Source organism: Platichthys flesus, chromosome 16 (genome assembly GCF_949316205.1).
Source record: "Platichthys flesus chromosome 16, fPlaFle2.1, whole genome shotgun sequence".
NCBI lineage: Eukaryota > Metazoa > Chordata > Actinopteri > Pleuronectiformes > Pleuronectidae > Platichthys > Platichthys flesus.
In genome coordinates this window covers 7,163,655-7,181,180 of record NC_084960.1, presented here as the reverse complement: position 1 = coordinate 7,181,180, position 17,526 = coordinate 7,163,655, and the positions used below count along the sequence as shown (strand labels likewise).

General features: G+C 44.3%; 1 protein-coding gene across 1 annotated transcript in view; it reads right to left on the bottom strand.

The window, feature by feature from the left end:
* Positions 1–17,526, bottom strand: part of fam20ca (FAM20C golgi associated secretory pathway kinase a) — a gene marked incomplete in the record, with an annotated part of 28,989 nt that overhangs the window by 3,822 nt on the left and 7,641 nt on the right.

Here is a 17,526-nt window from a genome sequence, read left to right as displayed (position 1 = left end):
GAACATTTTCTTCACATTGTGAGTTGTACACAGTAACAGGTTCTACTTCATTAAAGTAGACTGCATGGATAGATAGCAAAAGAGAGAGAGACAGTCTGAAATTGAAGGATCTGTCTCTCTGGATAAAACAAAGCTTCCTTCACTTCAGTCAGTTTATATAATGATGTATTTACTCAGTATTTTGTCCTAGTATTTATTTGACCATACATGAATTTAACCCTAACTTCCCTTTCCACTACGCAAGAGATGTAACATGAACCTGATTGACAGGCATTACGAGCTTTGGTTGCCATGGTCACCAGGATGTAAAATGCAATTTCCTGTCTGGGAGGAAGCTCCTTAGAATTTTGAATGAAGGTAAAAGCAGGTTTGTGATGTGAAAAGCTCCGACACATGCACGGACACACACACACACACACACACACACACACACACACACACACACACATAACACACACACACCACCTCCTTTATCAGTGAGTGTCCTTGATAATAAAAGCTCCTTTATCTGAAGCAGCGTGTGATCAGACTAGAGCTAACATACTGTTCAGCAGAATGTGTGTGTGTGTATCTGCGTGCATGTGTGTGTATGTGTGTGTGTGTATGAAGTAATGAAACTGAACTGCATGCCTATGTGGACTCAGTTTGCGCTGACTTGGCAGATTTAATGCTTTTTCATGAGCTTAGAACCTGCACAGTGGAGGGTTATATTAGAGAAAGATGGGAGAAGGGAGGGAGGAGGAAAGGGGGGGGGGGGGGGGGCACCACAACAGCTGTGGCCCAGACTTGTGCATGCACACTCACAGAGCCAGAATAACGGTTCATGTCGCTGACAGACAGAGGGCAGTAGAGACAAACCCGCCAAGGAGAGAATCAAGGTGCTAAACGCCTCCGTTTCACCCTCAGGAAATGAAGCTCATGAGAGCAAATTGGCAGCTCTCGTCACATGTGCGCGCTGGATGGAGATGATGTTGGTGTCTCCCAGACAGGTGCTGAGGGTTTAGGGGGTAAGATGGCAGGGACACACAGGCATGATGCAGAAAAGCTGCAGGTGAAGAGTTTAGTTTTTAATGAGAGAGTTGGAAAGAGAGAGAGGCAGAAACACAACACACGGGAAATCTGTCATCTATTGGTAATACACAACAGATTTTAGCCCCCCCACTGACAGGAGTCTATATTCCGGTCTGTCCCTGTCCCTGGCCCTCTGTCCTGTGTGGTTTAGAGAACTAGCTTTGTTGGTTGGTTTGTATGTTTGTTTGATAGCTAACAAGGAGAGGCGGTGGTCTAGTGGCAGAAATTTGGACTATGGGCCGAGAAGGTCTCTGGTTCGTCTCTGGTTCGACTCCACGGAGAGACAACAAAAGACGAACTCCAAGAGTCTGCTCCCGAGCGCCGTACATGGCTGCTCACTGCTCTGTGTGTCCTGCACCAGATGGGTCAAAAGCAGAGATTACATTTCCCTACCTGCATGAGTGTGCCTTTGCATGTCTGTGCATGTGTTTGGGACTAATAAATGCATCTTAATCTTAATCTCTTAATTACACGTTAACAACTGAAACGAATCCGGGAATCCAGGGATTCTTTTTCACTTTCTTTAACATTGCGACAACATTCACAAAGACTATAATTCCGATGACTCTGATTTGACATGAATGCGACATCAGCGTAGCGCGCTCATCTAGTCGATCATAACAAGTCGCAGACCTGCAATTAATCCCATTAACCATGTAAATGCATGTGACTAACAAGACAGAGTGTTGTCAACTGTGCTCTAATGTGTCCCCTTTGGGCTTCACTTGTTCAGAGCCTAACGAGTCACATCTACTGAGGGTGATGACATTGGCCCACGCGTAAATAGTCGTATGATGACAAGAGGAGAATAACAAGAGAATATATTTGCATGTAGGTTTCTGTTCCTGGCAATCTGGTTCGGCATGAGGGGAAAGAGAGAAATGGAGAAAATCAAAGAGTATTGGATCCTCCTTTATATTTTCTAACCTGATTTGATTCACCAGTTCTGCTCCCATGCAGCTAAATGAAATCACTTCTCACCAGGCTCCTCCTACTTAGCACCAATTATCAGGCATGAGGTTTCATCCCCTTTCCTTTCTCCTTCCATCTATACTTGAATCAATCCCTTCCCATATTCCATTGCGCTTCTCTTCCCAAATAAAATGTTCCCATCAACTACCTGTTTGTTTTATTTTGTTCCCACAATTTTTTTTCCACCATATCACAAAGACAAAGGACGGTGAACTGTTTCCCCTGTCCACTGTTTACTATTTCTTTTCAGGAGACCTTTTCTGCTGTGGATAATCATTGTTGGTGTGTATGAGTTGTTTTGGAGGAATGCAAGTGATCAGTGTGATACATTCAGGACACTCATGGATAAATGGCAGCTTGGGGAATATCTGAGCACCTCTCGAAGTGACAGACAAGTGGACCAGATAAAAGATCGGGGATAAAAACCACTTCAGCCTGATGCTTTGTGTCAGAGGGGGCTTGTCCGTCACCAGCAGTACATGCAGAAGTATCAGAGAAATCACAGGCAATGACTGTCAAGACTGATGTGTGTGTTTGTGTGTCTGTGTGTGTGTGCGCTTGTATTTAAATCTGCGCACAGCAGCACTGAGTGAGTATCTAAGCAGTATGTCCTCTGTCTGCTTATTTCTTTTTTTTCCCACATGCACGCCAGCCCCTTTGCCTCCTCCAGCGTCGGTATCGGAGAGGGATCTGAGAACTGGCCCAGGACCCTGAGGTAGTTGTCAAGATTGAATTTCAAATCAATGTCACACAAGTTGTGTTCTAGTCTCAGCTATTTTCAACGCAGTGTGAGAGACTGGAGGGAACAGCAGCCTATTTGCATGTGTGGGAAGCTGCATGGGCGATATTATCATAAGAATTCTGGTAATCAGACTCGACTCGAAGAGGGACGGTTGGCCTGAGTCGGTGCTTCAGTTTTCGGAGTTATTAGAGACTGAGGTGGGAGAGATGTGCAGTGAATCTGAAGATGGTGCAGCGCTGTCAATGATCATCTTTCTGCTGCATGAAATATTCAGTATGTGCAAGTTTAGAGGTGTAGATGTCTATTGATTGATCCCTTATCAGAGCAGGGTGCCCCTGGGAGTCGTGTTGTTACATTAATGATGTGCATTAAAAGATGTGAGAGTGGCTCATGATATTATAGAGGCAGTTTCACTCTGAGGGTAATACATTATACATTAAACACTGGAAGAAGAACCAGTTCATAATATACTGTGCAAAAAGGCTAAACTTCAATTCAGTGTTTCTCACCGACAAAGTTACTTCATTTGAATAGATTTCCCAATACATAATTAAAAGTATTTTTTATTTTCTAGATCTGATTTCAACAGCACATCAGTTTGTAGTTTATTTCCTTGTATCTTTTGCTGCCTTGCTCCCGGTTATGTCCACTGACCGTCACTATGTAGCAATCTGAAGGTATGTGACTCATATCAACACTAATAAAACATGTATAGTAGATAATAACAGGGACCCTGCTCATGCAAACATGACTCTACAGCACTGCTAGTGGTAAAAAGTACAAACTGCTGCGAAACATGGGGCTGCAACACACACACAAGATCGTTGTGTTTAATTGCACTGATAAATATAATTTGTTTTCTCTACTGTTTCATTTATTGTGAGTTGTGCGTTTTTTCTTGAGTCAATACATCTATATGTAATAGTTCTTTATACGGTTACTTCTGATCTGTCTTCCTTCCTGTGTGTATGTGTCTCTACATTTTTTTTTTTAAATGTATCACAAGTGGAAGATGTATGATTTTATAAAGTCTTGCAATCCCACAAAGAAATGGGTCAAATGCATTGCATGACACAGAATCAAAATATGTACGTATGTACATCCATTCACGCTAGCACACCATAATAATACATCAAATTGAATGCATAATTAGGATGAGTAATACCGGTATAAAGATATAGATAAAGAAACAAGTACAGTGCAGCCCCTCAACTTAAATTCCTCATAGTTTTCTTTTCTCTATTTTCTCCTTTCATTCAGTTTTATCCCCGTAATTCATAATTTTCAAATTACCACCAGCTCCCTCACTCTTATTTTTTGGGCTGTATGACCTGTTCATATTAAAAGTTGCAGGCTCAAACTAAGGCCCTGAATTCAGAGTCTAAATGTTCGGCTTTGAGAGAAGCTGCATGGCTGTGGGCTAAGTCCCTATCTGTGACCACCAGAGCTCTCTGGCAACCCTTGAGATAGATGACAGACAGAAAATCCTCAGAACCAGTGACAATTGTATATGTGTAAGTGTGTGTGTGCGTGTGTGTGTGTGTGTGTGTGATGTGTGTGTGTGTGTGAGAGAGAGAGGTTGAGTCACGTTTGAGAGTCAGAGAGAGAGAAAGAGAAAATGTGCCTATCCAACTGTGTCATCTCAGCAGATGGCTGGGAGTCCCTGTCTGTATATGTCAGGGATCAGGCTGTGGCTTATGGGTCTGCAAAGCCCTGCTGCTCTCTAACTACCCTCTGTGTATACAGCGCTTCTACAAGACAGACTACACAGATACTGCTGGAGATATAACACACAAAAGAATATATACAGCAACCACTGAAAGGATGGGGATCGGCAAATAAACCTTTTGCTCAACCTTAATATAAAGAGCAATAAATGCTGTGATGGAAATTTGGGCTTTGGGAGGATACTAAGAAACGCTTGCGAAGACAACGTTCGGTGGAAAGCGTCTGTTAGACTGATGGTTTTCTGAGTTTGGGACTTGATGTTGGGTTTAGTGTTCAGTTACTTTGCCATTTGTGTATGCATCAAATAATTCCCCTGTGTTCCCTCTATTTAGTCCGACGTTGGTAATTTCACATCTCTCTGAACTCATTTCCTGTCACTTCACCTATATTATAAAAGCATAAAAGATCAGTAAGATTGAGTTATCGGGTACTGACTCTGTCTCTTTCTGCAGAAATACAGAAAAGCCCCTGAGAGGTCATAAATTATACAAGAGAACAAACAAAAATCGGCAGAAATTCAATAAAATTGACCACACACTAGATTAGAGGGAATTCAGTTCTTCTCTAAATAACTAGTGCAGTGCCCGTTCTATTTGGTAGGGGCTGCTTGTTTGGCCTGTGGTTGCAGCTTTCTTTCTGAAACTGTAAATATGAACCGCATTCAATTGAGCTGCGACAAGGAAGGACTCCTGCTTGTCCTAAGTTTGGTGAAGCTCGAGAATCAGTGTGGGCTGTTGTCGTGAACATGGCGGTTATCGTGAATGCATTGTGCAAATTCGACCCTGCACTTCATAGGGCCCTTAAGGACACACAAACCAAGTGTGAAGTTGATAAAATGAATGTTTCTCAAGATATGTGAGACACAAACAGACTGATAAAGACTTCTGGCATTTGTAGAATAATAGATGAAGATCAGGGATGCCAATGCACAGAAAACAGTGTGTTTCAAAGGAGCGCTGACGTGTGTTTACTGTATAGGTTCAGAAGAAGCTGTTTTTCAAGAAAGCACCGTATGTAATGTGTGTGTTCACTGCGGGGGATTATACTGTATATTCCTGTGCAGTTGAAGGCTGGGACAGGTCTTTATGCTCCCGGCTACCTTCCCTTTGTGTCCGCTGCCTTTCTCCCACACCAGCACCCACCACAAACACTGAGCACATCCGTTTATCCCCAACAATCAGGAGTGTTCCAGCAACACAGAGCAACACACTTCAACATTTACATACCCATCCACAGGGGATTAACCGTTTTCAATAGCGCTAGTCTGAGGCAATCCTTCACGGGGTGCGCGATTCATGACAGGCTTTGCACAGGACGTGAACTGTGAATTATGCAGAACATACAGAGGCATCGAGGGTATTCTTAGGTCAACAGTGATTACGTGTCCAAATGCACCAGCTCGGGTATGTTCAGAACAATAATCTCCTCTCTCACAGCTTCCCAGAGTACATCTGTCTACACTGGAGCTGTCCATTCGAAAACCAGCCACCTGTCCCAAAAACATCTCCAGGACTTTGACAGCCATTCAACACCGTCCGTCCAAGCCGGGTTATTCACCATTAAATGAGATTTAGAGAAGATCCAGGGTTAATGTAGGTTGTTGTTTCCCCCCCACACCATCACAAGTTAGTCACCAGGCCACTTAAAAGAATGTCAAGAAGATCATTTCGCACATAGAAGAAAGAACTGGTACTCATGAATGGGAAGCACTTATCCCAACAGGAAATTCCTCCAGAAAGCCTCAACCAGTTGTCTCTGTCCCTCACAGCTCCAGAAGTTGTGAAAGAAGGAGGGAAGTCAGGACGGGGAAGGGGGGGGGGGGGGGGTTGGAAGTAAAGCTTCAAAGAACCTAAAGCCAGGTTCAAACCGAAGTATGTGGGAAAAAGTAAGAAGATGGCATCCACCTTGACACTTTTGTTCTTAGAGAGGCAACAGAGGATCAACTAAGTCCACAAGGCCGACATTACTTCAGTAATGAAAACAAATTAGATGGCTTTGGGCCTTTTGGGATCAGTGGGGGATTTTAAGAGCTTTTCTTGCATGTGTCTGTGAGTTTTTCTTTCCGCCTGTGCACAAAATCAATGGGCATTGCCAAGAGTCTTCATCTCACTGGGTAACAAGCCCTGGTATCCAGCAGCACACGTACTATAAGCTTTAAGTGATGAGAGGAGGGGAAAACATTCCCGGTCTAAGAGTGTCAGTAAACTGCAGGGTTAGCGAAAAAAGCATACCCCCTTATACTCAGATACAGAAAGCAGCTACAGCTCAACAGTCTGAATTCCTTTAGTCTCTTTGTTTGTTCTCTGGTTTTGACTGTGATCTGAAACATGACGGGTAAATAAAAAAGGCTGGATGCTGACATGTCTAAAGCTCTAAAACACATGCAGTTTAAATGGAAAGTTCTTCAAAGCTGAAGCAATGCTGTGTTTTGCGATTGTTGCAGGTTTATCTACAAGTCTTACAATAAATTTGAGGTTATCAGATTAAGATATAAGATATAAAGACACACACACACACACACACACACAAACACACACACACACACTGATCTGCCCATCCTCATGAATCCCTGAAAGACCCAAAATCCATCTTCATCACCCTCCCTGTCTTTCTTCTCCCTCTGTTTTCATTTTCCTGAAGGACAACATGGCGGCTGACCAGTTGTTCCCTTTCCCATCTGTGTTTACTCTAACTGAGCGTGGACACACCACGAACGCAGATAAAGACATTCAGATGCAAACATGTTCACACACACACACACACACACACACACACACACACACACACACATTTTTGACTATCCCTGACGACTTTAATCCTTAACAAGCCATAATTGCATGAAAGGCTTGGTACCATTTTCCCCCTAATTAGTTCAGAGGGAGGCTTGTTAAAATGCCATCTTCCCGCAGCACATGACTGATGATAGAAAAGCGTTTGATTTAGCAGCGCTGTCTTTTTTTATGCTCCCTAATGAATGTGTTTATTAATTACCTGAGAAGCTTTCGGGGGAGGGGGGGGAGTCACAACAACCTGTTCTGTCGAGTGCTAAAAGTTCCAAGTTCCCGCAGTTCATCCATCACTTCACTCAGCTCGGCGCAGGAACGGCTTAATTTGAGCAGCCTGTCACTTATTTTCCACGCCGCTTTTCTTCACCGTCCCAAAATGGATTGCACAGCACAGAGTGAAATCGTCAGTACATAAAAACGAGAACTTCGATGCCTCAACCGAAGAAAGCAATCAAAAGAGTCTTTCCAGAAAGCTATTTTGCAGACTGAGGGGGGGGGGGGGCTATCGGGGCGCTAGTGTTTGTGCTTTGTTTTCTCCCACTGCAGAACTTTTCTATTTAAACCTGTCAACAGTCTTGTTTGGCTCGATGGTTTGCGGTCAAATGCCATTTCCTAAATAGAAACCATCTATCAGAGGCTAAGTGGTGGCTGAGAGATGTCGTTGTGGTCGTGAGTGGGTGACGGCGGCGAAGGGGGGGGAGTGGTGTAACCGCTGGAAAAACAGTTCGGAGGGCTGCATTTATCCTTGTGTAAGAGCTAAGTGGCATGGAGAGCAAGTCCACGCCACAAGGGGATAAATAAAGTTAATGTGTATTTGGAAGGAATCACAGATTTCTGGTATCGTCACACTGTGACCAAGAAAACATTTTCAAGTGCGGTAAAGTTTGCTCAAATGTACAAAGGTAAGAGTTTAAGAGCGTTCACAGAGCGTATCCATGCATCATCATGTGATGGCCACATTTTGCAATGTGACCTTAAATGCCACTGCAGACTGTGTCCCAATGCATCATCCTGTAATGATGATGTGATGTTGCTGCATTTCTCCCATTTGTTTGTATACCATTTTGGGAAAAGCTAAAAAACATTGCATAACACATTGCACTATAACATTCAAACTAGGTGGGCTTGTGTTTTTCAGCCACATTAGCGCCCTGGATCTGGAGATTGTTGAGTCCAACGCTTAAGCCTGGACTGAAACATCTATAGAGCTATTAGATGGATCACCAAGACATTTTGAACAAAAATGGATTGCAGGGGTGCAAATCCTCCTGACGCTTACGATCCTCTGACTTTTCCTTCTGTCACCAGCAGGTGGACATGCTCGGTATTTGTTAAAATGCATTGAGAACTATGAATGCATTAAATAAATACATGAATCATTCCCTAACATTTCATTTGGATCTGGATTTCAACATCGATTACACCACAGATATTCATGGTTTCCCAGATCAGATATCCTGCTGTTTACTTTCCCTCTAGCGCCACTAGGTGGAGGTTGTGATTACAAATCAGCCTTTGGGAGGATGATAAACACTTGTATATTGAGATGTGTATGTCTTAACTTGTGTAAACCTTCTACACACAGATGCAGCTCTATAATGATAATGCAGCATCAAAGCATCATATTTCCTCATATCGAGTTTCCCTTCAAGCGTGCAGGTTGACAGGTCCATTGGGAGACAGTGGTTACTGGAAACTGTCTGCTCCTCACACACAGTCTCTGTCTGTATATACTCAAGCTGCTTTGTCACGAACCTAAAGGGATAAAGATAAACACTTGTGGATGATATAATATTCTCAGGTGTAAAACTGAAGAATAGGAAAGCCTCCTCTCCTGGTAAGTCCCACATGACATGGGTTTTACCTCAGACTAGCCCTCCTTTTGTGAACCATCTTCCCAGCAGCAGACCTGACCCAGTGTCCCTGCACCTCCAGCACAGAGGCTCCTCTGTTTGCATCACTGCTGCCCGGAGCCACAGGAAGGAGGGTGCATGGGAGGGACAGGGTGACCCAGTCTCGCCCCTGGATCAGGTTCCTGCCACTCTGGCCCGGTGATACCAGACCTGACAGCCACTCCCACATCCTGCTCAGACAATGGGCAAAGCCAAGGAGAACCCTCCTCCGGTTTAATTGGTAGACAATGATCGCATTCTCCGCCCCCTCTTCAGGCCCCTGTCAGGGGGATTGGGGAGTCACACACACGGCCCTAATTGCCACCTTGCGTGGGACAGGCTTAGACAAGCATGGGCCCGGGCCACAATGGATGTATTAACCTCTGTGCACGTTATCACAAAAGGCCCAAGTTACAGAGCCACAATGCTCTCTCTCTTTCTCTCTGCGGAAGAACTGTTTCATTCATTCAGCTCGGGGAGAGATTGAGGTGGACTGTGATGGATCTACCTGGGAAAGGTCCTTATCTAATGACTGAGCTCGGCTGTACGGGGTGGTGCAGTGCGTGTGGTCCCATTGTTGAGGGCCCACACTTGATTTAGTGACCAAGTAACAATGAAGCATGTGTGCTCTCTCATTTTCAGACTGCTCCAATGAAAGACAAGGAAAGAGTGGTACCTTATTGCGGCTTCTGAGAAAGACTTCAATTAACAACAAGGGCAATTAGCAAGATTTTATGTTGCACCTTCAATTGTTGTCTAATTTGACGGGATAAATTGTTATAATGTAAGGTCTTAATCACAGAGAGTGGCTTCACGGTGGCACTTAGAGGAAAATTAGCCTCTGAAAACTCACCTCGATTAGATGCAGCTTTCCTGTTTGCTCATTTAAGATATCAACCTTGGATGTTTTTCAGTCATTTCAGCAGATCCCGCTGCAGAAGGAAACATGAAATGTCCTTCAGGAGGTTTAGCCTCCTTGCATATCCTCATAAAAAGAAACGCTTAATCGGGAATTCACCTCCCGGAGCAAAATCTGTTTTCTGCATTCCAGACAAATGTGCCAGTGACATTCCTGAAGGGAAGCTCAGGAATTTCCCCATCCAGTATTTTAAACTGTAATGATATGATGGAATGCCTGACCTACATGCCTAACCACGTACAGCAGTGGACAGAGAAAGGGCCGGGAACCACAATAAGCATGCACAGTTGCGAAAAATCTTAATCACCCAGGATGTGGTGTAACACAGAGGAGGACACACACTCTGGTCCACACGTACAGGCACAGAGACGCAGGCATTCACTGTACATCTGGGATTCAAATCCCATGAAGGAACCTGTTGGTTTCAAGGGTAAAGAGACTTTTTGATCTGTCCATCAAATCTTCCTCCTCCTAAGGGTGCGTGTGAAGGTGACTTAGGAAAACTCCCAAACTGTCACAAGACTCAAGGTGCACATTTCCATGAAGTCAGTGACTCATCCTGTCCTCACCAGAGTTACACAATGATCCTCTCTGCACTCTCTGCACTGTTACGCACAGCTTTTATATGCACTGTGTTTCCTTCATCGAACTTAACCCCTAACATAAAGTGAACAAAAAGAAAAGCAAGCCATAAAAAGCAACCTGTTGTAGTTTTTTAAAAAGTGCAGAGAACAATGACACGTCACCACCTCAGTGGGAAAAGGAGAGTTACCCTGTGATTTTTTGTATTAGCTGGAATCATAACGACTAATTGACGAGGATTGAGGATTCAGGCATAGAACATTTACCTTCACCCAGTTGGGGTCTTTCAATCAAAACATATAAAAGACCTAATGTGATGATGTCGGGAAGCAAGGGGTCATGGGCGTGTTAATGCTCATCACTGTTGCCGAAATCTACCTGACGAGACTCTTATTAACTTATATTGCAATTTTTTTAAGTTTTGGATCCATTGTGATGTGATCATTACAAACAAGGGAAGGTAAAAGAGCTGACTGGCTGACAGTGGGTTTTTCCTTATTCATATGTAATTTTCTCCTGAGGTTATAGCAAAGTAAGCCACGGGTAAAACAGATGAAAGGTGACTAAAATTAAACATCACATTTTATATGCCGTAAGTACACAAGTCTGCGAAATATGTTACATGGATGTTACATATTATATCCCTAATATTTGCCTTAATTTTCAGTTGCAATCAAACCGGAGAGCTGCCCACAACCTCATGGTCATGCATCTCTACCTATTTGATGAAGTGGATGTGTAAAATCGTACAATATGTGACAGGATGAACATAAAAAATCAATAAAAAAAATGACTAAAACCAAAAACGGAGAACTACACACGAGTAAATCCCTCATGGTTTCATCTCCAGCAGCTCATCTGGCCTGTAGCAACATTATGATCAGGGCCCACCACAGCTCCGCCACATTGTACACTGTGCATACAGACACTTGTTTGACAGAGAGGGAGAAAAGGGAGGGAATCTAAAAATACAGATCAGAGAGGCTCTGAATGGAGGTGAGGGACGAGCCGAGGATTAGTACCGCCTCAGCGAATCAAACAAACAAGTCCTCAAAGGAGCATGGACAGGAGATGGAGACAGAGCGAGGGACGGACAGAGAGAGGGAGAGAAAGTGGGAGAGGGGGAGAAGGGGGAGGGGGGAGAAGAAAAAAAGCACAGCTACTTCAAGAGCTGACCTAGTAAAACATTCATGAGAACTGTCTTCATGGGAAGTTTGCATGTGTTAGAGTGAGAGCGGGGAGGCTGCACTGGGAGTCTAAAATAAGACGGTCCTCTGTGTTTCTGGGTCTCTGTTGGGAGGCTGCGTGAGTGCGCCTGTCAGGAAAGAAAAAGTTCTTTCAGATTGGAGATGACATGCAGGCATGTTCAGCCCCGGATGCTACAGCGCTGATCTCTCTCTGAAACGTGAATATCGAGGATAGACACGGAGCTGAGGCGAGAGAGAGAGAGACGGAGGAAGAAAGAGGAACATGAAAATACGTCGCTTCTTCTTTCAGCACGCCGGAGGGTAAAGAAATGGGTCAGTCGTAATTATGACAATTGCGAATGATATATAATAGCTGATTGTACGATTGCACTCAAACACACAAATGTCTTATAATGACACGTTATAAATCGGCAGAATTCAGATATGTGACACTTCAATCAAAAAATTGCAGCGAGCAATTCTGCATTAGGCTTTCTCTAAGCTAACTCTAATACTCAATTAAAATAGTGTGTGTGTGTCTGTGTGTGTTTGTGTGCGTGTGTGTGTCCTGATGACTGGGCAGATGTGACAAACCACTGAATGCAGCTGGTTACAAGACTGTTAAAGCGATGCAGCAGCGCAATAATTGACTGGCTCATCTCACAGCCTACAGGAGGTCAAGGCATCAAAGCGCCCACACACTGACTGCACTGGACATGGACACACACACACACACGCAGTCGTACATCCATGGTTACTAAGTCACACACACACACTTTGAGTCTCAACACAAACAACCCCACATCATTTGCGAGGCAGCTTCACTGTGTAGCTGCGAGATCAAGGATTTCATAAAGTGGGTTTGTTCAAACAGACGCCTTGAAGTGGAAACATTTAAATCAGGGGGTAAATGATGGCAAAGGAAAAACACACAACATTTACATGCATGGTGGAAAGTCACGCTGAGACTGTGGACATCATCAGCCCGAGTTGGGACGACACCAACGTCTTTGATGGACTCAATAACAGGGAGAAGGAGAGAGGTGCAGAGAGAGGGACAGAGGAGCATGGAGTCGTGTGAGAGTGTCGCTGTGTAAGACGAGCAATCCAAGTTCATCTCCGAGACCTGCGGAGGGAGTAAGCAGCACCCGGAGAGGAGCTGCTGGGTCTGCCCCCCCCCCCCCCCCCCCCCCCCTCCGGCCGCCTGGCTGCAAGTACAAAGCTGCATGAGAAACAGATGTTGTGAACGCCTGACACCGGAGCACTCTCACTCTGTGCTTGTGTGTGTTTGTGTGTGTATGTGTGTGTGTGTGTGTGTGTGTGTGTGTGTGTGTGTGTGTGTGTGCGTGCGTTTGTGTGTGTGAGAGATAGCGACAACAATAAAATGTGGAAAAGAGATGAGGGAAAACACGGCAGATAATGTTTGATAGCAGATGTGTCTGATTTCCCCCACTTTTAAAACAAAGAGCAAATCAAAGTTCAATCCGAGGAGAAGGCATCTACTAGGTGTAGATTAAATAAAATATTGGTCCCTTAAGCTACACTGTAAACGGTCTGATTCACTTTTGTTTCGCAGTTTTTGTCCTTCTCAGCTATTCTACAGCATCTGTGCATGGCAGCTTTGATCAGGGCTTGATTGAAGGTCACTGTCCGCAACGTTACTTTGCTGTCTGCCCTGGCATCCAACTCAGCTCTTTACAGTACACTTTGGATTTATAGCCTCCTCCATCTCTGACCACACCTGGACCCGACAGACTGTCATTCATTTCAAACGCCCCCTCAGACAAATTGCTTGGCATCCTGAGCTCTACTCTTCTGCCTGCTGATTGGTCCAGTGGGCCTGTGAGCGAGCTCAATGGGTCACCTGTTAGGCTGCTCTGATGCCGGGACGACACCACAGGGGGCACTGCTGGAAACCTGAAGAGGCCTTTTCTGCCATAAGCAACGGAACAAGGCAGGAAGCCAAGGTTTACATAACGTATCAGGGAGTGAAAAGATAAATGCGAAAACTCAGCTGAAGCTTCTTTCATAACATGCAAGATTGAGGTCAGGAGAAAAAACTCTGTCGTGGACGATAGGACGAGGATGATAAAGTGAAAAGATTTGATGCTTCATCACATTTGAAGTCTCTCTGTGCAGTTAAGGCTTCTGACTTGTCATCGTGGAAATCAGTAGGTCAGTGTTAAGTTGTGAGTAGCTGTAGTGAACGAGCTGCTCTTCCTCTGTGTGCGCAGGCTCACGTTCACCACCTTCTGTGTCACATGTCCCCAGCTCTGATTGAGCAGCTACAGCTGCCTCGAACCAGCTCTGGGTGATGGAGGGTGAACGAACTCCTTAACCCCCACAGTGCCTTCTCTTTGCGGATTGTGTGTGCATGGATGTGCGAGTGTGTGAGGTGCAGCTGTGCGAACAGCTGTCTATAGTAACGTGCTTCCTCTGTGTCTCTGCACACACCAAGAGATGAGCTCAGACGGCACCTTTCAAAAATGTCTCCGACTTATGAGAACCAGCAGAGTTTGCATGGCCCCCATGGGAGCTCTTGAGTGAAACACTGGGAGATGAGTGACTAACAAAGAAGAAAAACAAATCAAAAATCTACAATTTTAATATTTTCCCCTTTCAAGTCTAAAATAGTGAAATCTATAATGATGTATTCAGGAGGGGATTTTGTGTGGATTTGTACAGTGCATGTCTTCTGTGCATATATTTACATGCATATGCTTGTATGTTTATTCATGCATGTGTATGTGGTCATGCTGTATTCATCCATGAAATGAGACATACATGTGGATTGCGATGGATCTTGTGAAGCTTGATGAGATTTGGCTTTTCTACATAACGTGAGGGCATTATCCTTCTCCTCCCTCTGGATTTCATTGGCTTTGCGTCCATGGTCGTCACTGTTTTGTGAAAAAAGGGACAACTCAATCTGTGGACCAGCTTTTGCTATCATTCGGTCCACAGATGCTTATTATCTGGGCCGCAAGTTTACAGGATTGGGATCCAGGCATATGGATCTAAAATCTCCATGGTAAAAGAAGATTAAATGGTTATTCTTGTACCGAGGAAGTATTTGCAGGCAGAAGGTGAATTCGTCAGCATTGAACTCGCCCATAAAAACCACAAGTGATCAAAGAACAGCTCTGTTTCCTCCTGCACTTATCATGAATGCATTTAAATCAATAATAAAAGCATCAATCTTTAATGATTAGATGAATAACCATGATGAAGGAGAGGTTATCTCCAGAGGACATTAGATGCTTTCAGTTTTAATTGAATATCTGAACGGAAAGAGAGAGAGAGAGAGAAGATCCATGGAGGAATGTAAGTCATAACCCAACTGGGATACAGTGGATATGATGAGGCCTCCAATGGTTATGAAATAGCCTGCAGAAGATTAAAATGAAGCAGCCTCTTGGGTGTTGCAGCTCACAGGCTCCACAGCCACTGGGTATACTGGCGGTAAGAGCCCAAGCTTGTCAAAACTGATTGGACTCACCCAAACAAGGACGTAGTCTGATTCCCTGCAGTGCCAAAGGACGGGCATGGTTGTCCTACATATATGCTCTTGCACACGTGTTTACATGTTACGTACCCTGCTTGTTGATATAACAGCTCTCGGCGGGACTGGGGCATGTGCACAACAAACTGGGAGGATCAAAGTCATTCCTGCTACTCTTGCGATTCACGAACTGCGGGGCTATCAACCGAATCAAAGCGAGGGGGTGGGAACCGGCTTGTCAAACAGCTCATGTTGGAGAAATGAATTCTTTCTTTGCAGATCTGAGGCTTACACCTCCTCCCTCAATCCCTCAACCCTCTGTCTGACAAATCCAATTAGCATGACATGAACATTATGGTTGGGGTTGTGTGCAAACTGCCACCAGTATCTTGGCAGGGATATGGGCAGGCAGGGCACCAGGCACATGGGCCAGACAGACACGGAGGCCTGGCATGGAGGGGTCTCCATTGGGCCTGATCCCTGGCTCCAGCTGGAAGACCCCAGTTCCTTGACGGGTTGGCAGTGCGTACTACTCCCTCCCCCCTCTGGTCTTCACATTTGTCTTGCAATAACAAACCTTTCTCTCTTTTCACTTGCCATTTCAATGATTTTCTTTCTCTACAGCCTATGAGCAGCTTATTCCAGAGAAATTTGACATTATATATATTATAATGTATATATTTTTAAAACAATATATAATTTTATCGATCCTGTGTGAATTTTGGGAGGATAAAGTAAAGATTTTTCCAAGATTCATCCTGCTATTGCTTTAAGGTGGGTGAGGTATTATGATGAGGGCAGATGCCTACTGCTTTGCATAGATCGACATCGACAAAAAATGTTTTACAATAACCACAAATAAGGAAATATAATGGGGGAAACAAGCCACCGTGAGCGAGACACTTCCTCTAATTGCAGTTAGAAAAATGAAATGAGCCTCTTTAAATCACCAAACACAATCATGGAGTTAGTCAGGCAGATACAATGAAGCTCTAAACTTTGTCTCCCCCTGAACAGCACGGAGAGAACGTTGCACGGTGATGTCTGGCAACCTGTCAGCTGGTGCAGCCTCTCTCCCGGCCCGTGCCAGTGTCGAGATTTGCATTCAACTCAAAGGAGGCCCGCAACATCAAAGTGTCTTTGAAGCACCACTTGATGCTGCACAATGGGACAGGTGAAGTAAAACAACGCAACACAGCAACGCTCTGGACTACTGTACCCAGAATGCACCACTTTTTTCCTCGAATAAGGGAAGGACACCTCAATGCCACGATGGGAACAACAAAACCACACGTCGTGCTTTTGCAAAAGTAGAACAAGGTTGTTTTTTCGTCATTATTTCTCTCAGATATTTTTATATTTCTTCTCTGAGGACATAAGTGTGACATTGTAAACACTGGAGATAAATGGTAGTGACAGTCAAAGCCGAGAGACTAAATAAAATATGACAGGCTAAATAAAGAGCGGCAGGAATCTGTAGTATGTATTTCAGAAACCGTAATGAACGTCAGAACGGTTTACGATGGCAACTGGAAAAAGAAAAAGATGGCAACTGTTTTATTTATACCCCCTGTAGGAAATCAGCTCTTTCACATTTAGTTAACTGGGCAGATTGATACATTTCTGCAGGGTTTACACCAGGATTCAAATCCAGGATATCTTTGCTTCATAGATGGAGGAAGAGGAGATGCATCACTCATCTTTACATACAATCTATGGTCGCTAACAAGACACGGTATTATGGATTATAATGCCTGACTTGCTCCTCATACTGTAAATACCACAGGCTGCCCTGAGCACAGCCATGGGCTGCCCTGAGCAGAGCCATGGACCACAACATGACACTTCAGGTTCGACTCATGCACATGCACATATTGTCCAATTGTCCATGTTGCCTGGAAGCACCCCCTGCATGTTGAGTCCAGTCTGATAGCAACTCAAAAATACTCACACAGACACAAACACACACACATACACACACACACACAAACACTGGGTAATCTTAGTTTTTTGTTAGGTATGACTAAGCCTGATGTTGCCTGCCTGGTGCTGCTGTTGACCTTTTGCATGAATACAAACTGCAAAAGATGCTCAGATTGCCATAAGTTGAACCTTTTTCTCTGAGGCCCATTCTTTAAATACAAT